The sequence below is a fragment of the Streptopelia decaocto genome, assembly GCF_964273445.1.
Source record: "Streptopelia decaocto genome assembly, chromosome: 2".
Lineage (NCBI taxonomy): Eukaryota > Metazoa > Chordata > Aves > Columbiformes > Columbidae > Streptopelia > Streptopelia decaocto.
Window position 1 is genome coordinate 95,243,385 of NC_138655.1, and position 9,754 is coordinate 95,253,138.

Below are 9,754 nucleotides of genomic sequence, written 5' to 3' on the forward strand. Positions count from 1 at the left end.
CTTGCAGACTTGTCTGAGCTCCTGAACTCTTCACTGAGCTTTAAGACAAAGCTACAGGCATGAGCCTATACTAAAAGAATTAACCACATGATGATACTTGGATAAGACTGAGCATGTCTAGTGTGGATGCGGCATGTGGGGTTTACATTTTTGTTCAGTATTTTTCTTTCATCTAGTTAGCTACCTTATCTCACGTTGTCGTAGTCACATTACAGTACCATTCAGAAGTACTGGGTTTGGGGAAGCTTTTAAGAAGAAGCTGAAATGCTACGAAAGTTGAGGCGGGGGGGGAAGTGCAAAATAAAGCTCACAGTACCACAAGCCAATATGAAAATTCTTGCAGAGATTTTAGTAATTTTGTTTCTTCTGAAAAGGAGCCTTCTTTTAAAATTAAGCAATTTTTAGAAGCTTCTGAGTTTTTTGGGTTGTGGGGTTTGGTTGTTTTGTTTGTAAAAATGCATGAAAGACTTCAGAAAAGTTAACAGCATATTGTCCACCAAGCTGTTAAGTAGTTCACTTACTTTGTTTGAAACAGGGTCCTGGTTTGCCCTAAGGTGTCAGACCACACCTGACAAGTTATAACTTTGATGATTCATAAAGTGCGGTTAACTGAGGGGTTGGGAATGTCTCAGGAAGCTAATCCTGTGTGATAGAAAAAACAGTGGTAATCATCAGCTAACAAAGCAAAAGTATGCTCACAGTAAAGGTAAATGTTTAATAGAAACCACATCTCCAGTTACGTAGACACCAGTATTTTGGAAGGTATTTTCTTTTTCTGCTTTACCTAACAGAAAAAAAAAAAAAAACAAAAAACATGGTTCTGTACTTAGGCATTCCTAGCTCATTTTGTTTTGCAGTTTTAACTTCAAATATTCAATATCTCATTTAATAAATACATTTTGGATTCTTTTATATGTTGTTTGTAGTTTCAACATTGTTTGTGAGCTTTTTTTATAATCTTTTCTCTTTTTTTATTTTTTTTCCCTAAGGTTGTGGAGAGATTTGGAGGAGGCAAGGGATTGGTTTTCAGTTTGTTCTTAATGAGGCATTTAATGTATTTCTTAATGAAATAGTGCTTAATGCATTAAAATATGACCAAAGGCTCTCTTTCAAGCCCTTACTTGTTCATTGAAAATAAAGGTTTATTTATATGAAGTTTTCATGATCAATCTTCTGATTGATGCTTGTTTAAGTTTTTGTACAAATTGTATTTTAAGTAGCCATTTAAATATATCTGTACACTGTTAATACATTACCACATGCAGCAAAACCACGAGACCCTGAGGTACTCAAATATCTCTGAATAAAATAAGCCACAGGATCATGTATAAACAGATACAAATATGGGGAAAAAAAATTGCAAGGTGCTAGAACTCTGTGTACTGTATAAGTATCTAAGATACCAAATAGATAAGACTGTAGCAACAGTGAAAGAAAACATAAGCAAAGCCAGTCTTCGTTCCATATATGAAGGTTAAGCCATGCAGTTCCTCTTTGCTCCTGGACAAAAGCCAGCAAGAAAGGAGGTTGTAGCATGAAGGGTGTTGGTCTCTTCTCCCAAGTAACAAGTGATAAAAGGAGAGGAAATGGCCTCAAGTTGCACCAGGGGAGGTTCAGGTTGGATGTTAGGAAAAAATTCTTCACGGAAAGGGTTGTCAGGCATTGGAACAGGCTGCCCAGGGAAGTGGAGTCACTGTCCCTGGAGATGTTTAGAAGACATATAGATGAGGTTCTTAGGAACATGACTTAGAGGTGGACTTGGCAGTGCTAGGTAACGGTTGGACTCAATGATCGTAAAGGTCTTTTCCAACCAAAATGATTCTAAGACAGACAGGCAGTTGTTAAACAACTGCTTTTGCAGCATGGGTAGCCACCCATTCCTTTAAGTGGTGGTGCATTAATCCAGAAAATGGAGGCTTATTTTGTGTGGTTTTCTGTCCTTCTGGACTGAAACAGAAGATACGTGAAGTTTTACATAGTTGCGTTAGGCTTGGTGGGAAAATCATAACTTAAACATGTGTAGTGGAGGTTGGTTGTTTTTTAGATCTTTTATCTATTTTGCTGTGATGTACTGTGTTTGAGCCCTGTTTGCGAATTACCAAAGGATGATTGTTCCCTCCTAATTACCTTCACTGAAATAACAGGTGGGCTAGGTGATTTGGTGATAAGTGTAAGTCAGAATGAGCTGTAGTGATGTTTGTGAGGCAGAATTACTGTAGAGAGGTAGCCAAAAACAAGAAAAGTGAGTTGCTTCCTGGAGCACTGAAAACAAAGGGAGAAATACTTGAAATACATACACAAAATGAAAGGGCAAAGCTCAAGAAATGGTAATGTTAACGAAGTCCTGTGAGTGATAGCAGGTATCAAGTTAGTTGCTAAGTTACGAGGCAGTTTTGGACAGCAGCTATGTAGGCAAGGATGGTTTAATGGGTCTGTGCCGAAGTTCCTGTGTTCAGAGATTATATGGAAGCATTATATCAGCATCAAATCATTGCACACAGAGTACAGCGATGCTGTTGCTGGGAAAGCAACATAACTGAGCATCTCTGCTGCTGTAGAAAGGAGCTGCTTTGCCTTCTGCTCCACGTAGGGCTGGGGGAGGGGGACAGTGCCAGCCTTTGTGCCTCCCTCTGTCCCACTCTCAGATGAGTCCTCCAAATTCCAGCTCCTACTGGGATAATTATACAAGGAAATCCAGCTTTTAAGAGCAGAGGGGGCAGTTCCTGCCTGTTTTTCATAGCACTTCCTACCAGGGCTGCAAGCACTTAAAAATTCTGCTCTCTCAGAAGAGATCCCAGCCTGCCTGAGGGTAGGAAACAATGGCCCTTGGCATAATCTTTTCTGCAGTGGGAATGCAATAGGACTGTTGGATGATAAAAAGAGACTCTAATCTTTTGCTGGGATCCCAAGGGCTGAAGCGCTTTTCTGCCAGAATGGATTCCAGCCTTTCCAAAGACAAAGAATGGTGAATTCAGTAATGAGTCCCTAGCTAGCCAGCATAATATATTCACTCTATTTAAACCTTGTCCCAAGAGACCTGTATGTGAGTTGCTGCTTTTTTTTATTTATTTTTTTTTTAATTTATGGTCTCTACTACCATAGAGCTCAGGTCAATGAAACTGCTCATCAAATATGTAACTAGCATTTGTGAGGGAGATTGATATATATGGCTAAGTACAGTCAGTTATTATACAGACTTTGTTTCTTATGCCGGTGCAGTGGACTGACATAGGCTGTTGCCAGAATCTTGATTTTGTTCTTTTTGGTATGTGACCAATGTTAGTCAAATAGTCGAAATCAAGAAGCCACATTTGATCTGCATGACAATTATGATTCTCTGAGCTCTTTCCCTAGTATATCCAATTTAACTGACCGTGGATTGCTACCTCCAGTAGTACTGGGGGCTTTTAAAATTATATAGAAGAAAGAATACTGAGAGATATAAAAGGAAAATTGCATAAAAAGAAGTGTAGTTTTACAAAAAGTAAATTGTTCCAGACTAGTTTGGCAGCTTTATTTCGTAATAACTATACAACAGACTTTGTAGGCAAAAGAAACACAACAGATCTAATAGATCTTGATATCAGATTCCACATAATTGGACTTGAAGAATATAACAAAGATAATACTGTTAAGAAGTAATCTCATGATGGGAAGACAAAGAGAGTTCTGCTTGCTGGTGTTCAAGAAAGACCAATTCAAACTATTAGTGTTCTGGAGAATGGTTACCAAGATGTTCAGAAACTTGATTTACTTTGCCTAACAAATGAAAACTGAACTTAAGCTGACTCTGTGTGTGCTCTCAAGGGTACTATGTTAGAAGCAAACACAAGAAAAAGGAACTGATTATTTAAGTTGAAAGACACAGACTTGCCATAAATACTTTTACAATGGAAATTATAAAGATGTTCCTGACCACCAGAGGATTTAGGATTTGGAATAGTGGTCCAGTAAAAGCAGCAAGAAGAAATCTGTGGAAGACTAGGGTGAAAGTACTGGTTTTACTGAAAGCGAGTTAATTTTCTTCATGCAGTTAGAAACCTCTCTTTTTCATAGCTAGCACGGTCATTGGGTTGAATTTAGTTTGAGAATAAGAAGATAACAACTTGGGACAGAGCTAATGTTCTTAACTGTTCCTGTCTGGGAGCCAAGGACACTCTGAGTGCTCTGCCCACAGGTGTGAGGCATCGAGGAAGGGGGCATGGATGGGGCAGAACCTGACTGACATCCAGACTGATCAATAAGAGTATTCCATCCCATTAGCATCATGCTTCATATTTAACAAGAGTCTGAATCTTCCAGCCAGTCTCTGAGTCAGGACAGAGACCTGTTTGGGCAAGTTCCGTTTGGGACTTTCTTTATTTTGGCCTTTTTCCACCCTGCTGTTTTGCAGAGGCCTCTGGGCCTTTCTGCCTGTTTTTCTCTCTTCTCTCTCTGAGATCAGCTGTTGGGACCAGGTGCTGCTGCCTGGGACTGGCTGCTCATTGCGGACAGAGTATCATTGAGTATCTTTTATGTTATACTCTATTTCCGTTTTATATATAGTAGTATATTAGTGTTATTTTGTTAATTTATGAAACTGTCTTTATCTCAATCCACAGGTTTCTCCTTTCCCTTTTGATTCTCTTGTGTATTCGGGGGGTTAGAAGGGGACAGTTGAGCAAGCGGCTATTGTGGTTATACTGGTAGCTCAGGTTAAACCACAACAATGAAGCAATAAGGTCACATTATACGGTGTGGTGCTTATGTTAGCAAAGTCAGTACTCCACAGGGAACTTACCTCTGTTGTAGGTTTGTATAAACACTGGAGGGAAATGCTTTTTATTTTTTGGCTAGCTGGAAACTTTTACAGGAGTTGTAACTACAGCATTATATCCATCGGTTCAAGTGTCAGGACTATGTCAGAATTTTTTTAACAGTAATTTCAGTAGATCAAAAAACACATGTCATGCCATAGTGCTCAAAGAGTATGAAAAATACTATTTTTAATGGTTTGGGGTTTTTTTTTCAGTCTTCTAATCTTCTGCCAATGTATCTGAGATAATTTACTGTAAAACTCAAGACAGCACTAATGGCCTACTCCCCTCAATATAGCATGAGTTTGAAAGGGGAAAATCTAGATTCTGAAGTGCACTAAGCCTTATTTTCATCTTGAAATAATCTTTTAAATTTCTTTAAAGATATTTTTAATACATGTGAACATCTAATTATAGCTAAAGATAATTTGCACTTCAATTATCCTCCCTTCTTGGTAGGTCCTCAGCAGATGAACAAACCCAGGAAAAGTCTTTACCCTGGGTGCTCTCTGCCCCAGTACACCTTAATGGATCTTCTGTCCTGCTCCCAGAAGCCCAAAGGTGAAAAAGGGTAAGCGTCTATATATACATGTGCACACATGTAGGGAGGGCAAGGGAGGACACATCCGCCCTGTTTTACATTCACTGTGCCCAGCCCTGGTGTTTATGCACACAGTTATGTCTATACACATAGTCCTGATATGAACAAAGTAGTTTCTCACACAGTTATGAAAGCCGTTTCTTAGAGGGCCAAAACCCTAGGCCCATAAGCAATCTGTTTGTTGTATAGTCTTCTCCCTCTACAACCTGCACCTTTCCTTCCCTACTGGGCCCAAAACTGCAAAAGCCAGCTCATTTCACCACAGCCTCAGTGCCTCGCTCCACTTTCATCTGGGCACCTCCTGGGATACCTCTGCTGCTCCTCACTGTCCCAGTCCTGCCAGACCTCTCACTGGGGATCTGGAGCAGTATTTCAACAGCTGGCCTCAGCCCTGCTGAGACTGATTGGGAGTTGTAGCCATTTTGAGGGGAAACGCATAAAATTGAAGCCTTTCCTGGTAGCTTGATGGCACAAATAACCTCTGCTCCTTTTCCATTTACCAACTCCAACTGCTGCTCATCATCCAGTTCTCAGTGCAATCCTGAACTGCAAGCATCTATGTTCTCATAGTTTGTTCTGTAGCCCCACACTGCTGGCAATGCTGTGTTCCACCTTTGAAACAACAGAAATCTGCTGTTTCTGAATGGCCATATCCTGCCCTTCTGAGGCAACAGAAAAGGTGCTGTCACTGAAATGTTCAGGTGCGATGAAGAGGGAAATTAAGTGATTTGGGAGGTGCCGGATTTCAGCTGCCTCTCCTCAGCCATTTACTTCTTTGTTTAGGTTTCCTGGGGAGAAATAGATAAGGCCCTTTAAATAAGTTCTTAATTGGCAGCTTGGTAAAGCAGCAGAGGGAGGGTAGATTGAAGAAACTGGAATAAACAACAAAAGCTAAACATAAGGTCATGATTCATGCAAATATGCCAGAGGGAGCACTTGAGCAGACTATGTTTATTGCTCAGTGTAGTCTGAAGTCCAGGCAGCATGTGGGTGCAGTCCAATGGAGCTCCCCTAAAGCCAGGAATGGAGAGGTGCGTGGAGGGCAGACCACAAAGAAGGCAGTATGTTTTCCTTTGGAAAGGGACAAGAATTATTGTACAGTAGACTGGAAATGTTTAGCCATATAAAAGGTCTCAGTGTTAGCAGCAGCAATAGCAGCTTTTGCACGTTTCTTTATGAAAAAAATAAATCAGACATTAACTTCTAGTGTGAGTTAGCAGGTCAGTCGCCACTTCTTACAGAAACTATCGCAGCTGAAAAGGACTGTGGGAAAACTTCCTAATTAGCCCTATTGTGGGGGTTTTTGTTGTTTTTTTAAGAACAAAAAAGTAGCTGAACTTCTGAATCTAGTTTCCTGTGGAAACAAAGCTTACGCAATCAGTGTTTGTCCTTGTGGTGGATGCACTCGACACTCCTCAGCCAAACCAGCAGCAGTTTGGTCCAGGCTGCAGAAGAGGTAAAGCCTTGAGCTGTAGCCAGGCCAAGAACTCCTTTTAAGAAACTCGCAGGGAAGCAGAACAGCACACTGAACACTGATAAGTTGTGGGTGCAGGGAGTCTTGTGCATACTTTTCCCACTGTATGCAATTTAACTCCGAGTCAACCACTTTATAAATATGACTGCCTGGATGAGCCTACTTTGAGCTCTCTCTGCTAAATAAGTGGGCTGTACGGCAGTGGTTTTATTACTCACAGGTCAGTAGATGAGTGCAATTTAAGTGTAACATTAATCCTTTATCTTAAGTAAATGCACACTAAATATAATGAATCACTTAGAAGTATAAGGTTGTATGATTTTTAATATACTCTTTGGCTTCATGTTACTTAGTAAGCTGGATTTGCTAAAATCTTAAACTGTAATGTTCTGCTTACATTTACCAAAGGCAACTACAAACTACACTGAACACTTGCAAGATAAGGTCTAGTTTGCACTTTTCTGGGAAGAAAGGAACTGGCTGGGGAAAAAAGAATGAAACAAGGCTAATACAGAGACATTAGACATCTGCAAAATGGGGCCTGTTTTGCACTTCGCTGAGAAGAAAGGACTTATTCAGGCAAAACAGTCCCTGCAAGGTTATGGACCATAAACAATGTCTACAACTGAACAAAACAAAGGCACATATGAGATCAGTGAAAAGATCCAATGAGAAGCAAGAAGACCCCAAAGTGAAATATTTCTATTGGACTGAATCATGGTATGAATGGTCTGTAAAGATATAAAACTCTATGGTTTTCTCTGCTCGGGTTGGACCTCTGTGCAGGTTCTCAGTTTGAGCCAGCCCTCCTGCTACCTCCTGCTATTCTGCACTGTGGTTTTTTTGTTTTGTTTTGTTTTTTCTGATAATTTTGTTTCCTGAAATTCTGCTCTGCATATGGTTATCAGGCCTCACCTGAATGTTTGCCACCGGCGTTCTAAAATATAAAGTCGGGGGCAAAGGGTTATCAGGGAGGGAACGCCTGAAAGTTTGCTTTTGCGAACAGGTACTTTCCCCTGGAAGTTTGCCTTTGGAGCTCTAAAAATACAGACTCCGGAGCAATGGTTATCAGGGAGAGAAGAATCCTGAAAGTTTGCACCACGACAGGTATCAAGCCACAGGAGAGAAGACACCTGAAAGTTTGCTCTGTGAATGAGTATGAAGTTCCTGGAGAGAAGGTAAGCAGCATTCAGCTTGGTATATTTCCCCGATGCAGTAAATAACAGAGTGAACCTGCCACTGAACTCTCTTAAGTCGCACTTCTCTTTGAGAAATTTAAACATTGTTCTGCAGTAAGAAGAACCCTAACATAGAACATAGAAACATAGAATGTCCTGACTTGGAAGGGGCCCACAAGGATCACCAAGTCCAACTCCAGTCCCTGCATATGACAACCCTAAAGTACCCCCCACGACAATCCTGAACCTAATAATTATTGTAGCCTTCTGGCAAATCAGATTTTGACCAAAGCTGAAAGAGTGATAATATTCAACTTATTTTTTTTTCTTTTTTAATTTCATAACATTTGGGAGCAGGATAAGGGATGGAGAGTCAGGTTACTGCCTTGACTGAAGAAAAGGCAAGAGGATCTCAGCCGTTCTGTGTTGCTTGCCAGTCAGCACACATGCTGACAGTGAGTATTTTTATAGCCCCAGACTAGTCCCAGAGTTGTTGTCTCTTGGTAGTGACTGTGTCATCAGAGGCACGAGGAGAGCTGGAATTATTGTGATGAAGAGGAAAGAGATGTGGGACAAAGGACACAAATCCGTAGGAAATCAGGCTTCGTTAGTTCTGCTGGTCAGGAACAACATGTTTGTCTAACAATAGCTTTCTGCCTGAGCATACGTGAGAACCAGATTAGATTTCTATTTGCATACCTCTTTACCTTTCTCAGGAATGCTTCTGGCATAAAACTCCTCAATTTATCTTTCTTCCTTAAGGCATGGGTCTTTCCTGGAGACTAACAGCAGAAGTTACATCTTATTTCTTAATAGCTTTATTACTTTGTTTACTCAAAGTCAGATGAACTGGGCTTAATAACAACATCAAATGTTTGCTGCCTTTTTAAATCCTCTTGGCTCTTCAGAAACAACATAACAGAGAGAGAGAGAGAGTAAATGAGCTGGATGCAATTCCATGTTGTGCACACATACTGAGAGCCAAACCTGAAGACAGTATTGTTGTGCAATGTAAACAAGGCATAATTTATCCTACAGAACCCTTGTAGCTGATGATCTGAGAGAGAAAGAATCCAATGTATTTCTGAAGCATAAGATGAGCTTGTAGCACTGACAGGAAAAACAGGATTTTTTTGTTTTCTTGTAAACTGAGCACATTTTATATGTACTTGTTGAAATAATAAGCGAGGGGGGTGTGAAGAAACCTTTACAGCCACTGTTCAAAGGAATGCTGTACTATCCAAGGGAGTTTTTAATCTGCAGAGAGAGAGAATAGAAGCTGTGCTCTTCTTTCTGTCTTATGTAGTCTATGGTCTGTATTATGCTCATTACAATGATATCAGTGCTTCTAAATTAAAGTAGCAATGCCGAGATTCCACAGGGATGTGTGTCACAGAAATGCATGTGCTAGTAATTAAACAGAATTTTCAAATATTGCTTCCGATTCGGACAAGAACCTTTTTATGCAGTTGTGTAATAAAGAAAGGAAGCTAGAGCCAAACTAGAGGGGCAGCATTAATACATGGCGCAGCCACTGACACAACATGAGACCACCTGCGCCATTGCTGCTGCTGCTAGCCGCATGGAAGAAAAGAGGTGTTTTCAAATATGAAGTGGTATATCAGAAGCTCAGGTTTTATGGAAGTCCATCCAAACCCCAGCTGAATGTTCCCACTGCTAACCGCTTTGAAAATTCACTCCGAAG